The sequence below is a fragment of the Mus caroli genome, chromosome 7 (assembly GCF_900094665.2).
Source record: "Mus caroli chromosome 7, CAROLI_EIJ_v1.1, whole genome shotgun sequence".
Taxonomy (NCBI): domain Eukaryota; kingdom Metazoa; phylum Chordata; class Mammalia; order Rodentia; family Muridae; genus Mus; species Mus caroli.
This window is the reverse complement of record NC_034576.1, coordinates 3,782,287-3,783,696: the sequence shown is the minus strand read 5'-3', so window position 1 is coordinate 3,783,696 and position 1,410 is coordinate 3,782,287.

Below are 1,410 nucleotides of genomic sequence, written 5' to 3'. Positions count from 1 at the left end.
GACCATGTTCGTCCAGAATTTAAAAATTTAAAGTAAAGAGGGCTAAAGATAATTGTTCTTTGGGTGGCCGGCCATTGGCGATTCCCCCTTTTTGTTTTTGTAAGAGTTGTTTTAAGGTTCGATGTGCTCTTTCCACAATGCCTTGGCCCTGTGGATTGTAGGGAAGGCCAGTAGAGTGATTAATCTGCATTACTTTGCAAAGGGTTTGGAATGATTTTGATGTATATGTGGGGCCATTATCAGTTTTTAAACTATCTGGCCTTCCCCAAGCTGCCCAGGCTTCTAGGCAACAGCCAACCACGTTGCGGGATTTATCACCGGACATGGGGGAGGCAAAAATGACACCTGAACAGGTGTCAATTGAAACATGAACATATTTTAATCTTCCAAATGCTGAGATATGAGTAACATCCATTTGCCACAGTTTTAGAGGAAGCAATCCACGAGGGTTAATACCAACATGAGGAGGGTGGTGAAATTGTACACACTGTGGGCATTGTAACACCACATCTCGTGCTGAGGCTCGAGAGATATCAAATTTCTGCTGAAGTGTGGCAGCAGGAACATGATACAATCGATGAAAATCTTTTGCAAGCTCCAGTGGGGTGGCATGAAAAATAAATTCCATGCGAGTGCTAGCGTCCACTAAGGCATTTCTTTCAGCAATAGGGCCTGGCAAGGAAGAGTGAGATCAAATATGTTGAGTAAAGAATTTATGTGTTCTTTTCCAAATCAATTTTTGTAACTCTAATAAGATGTTGCACACAGGGCTGGTGGGTCTAATGGGTCCTGTAATTTCTAATGCATGCACTGCATTTACTACATAAGCCGAATCAGAAACTAGATTAAAAGATTCCTTAAAAGCTTCGAATACTTCCAACACAATTTTACATTCAGTAAGTTGTGGGGTGCCAGGATTGTATTGAAAAAGAAAGGGTTTTTGAGAATTAACTACATACACACCAACACCTGTTTTAGAACCATCTGTATAAATATCCAATGCACCCGATATGGGTTTAGATGCTGTGACTTTGGGAAAAATCACTGAATGTTCCCTAAAAAAATTGTAGCAAAGAATCTTTGGTATAAAGTAATATTATTCCAGTCCCCCGGGGTGAGGCAATATCTAGCAAGCGCCTCGACCTGTGCAACTACAAAAGCTGCACTCACCCCATAGGTACGGACTGACTCAGCCAGTTGCTTAATAGTTTTAAAATCTATTGGCTCAGGATACCGTCGTCCCTGGCCATCTAAGAAGACAGGGAAAGTCAGTCCAACATCCTTCCAAACCTCTGGGCAAAATGAGGTACCTTGTATACCAGCTTTTGTGGATTTGTTTTTTCCTGTATACTCCGGGTTAAGAGGTGGAGCGGAGGGTACTTTCGATTTTACTCTTTTGCCAGCCGACCC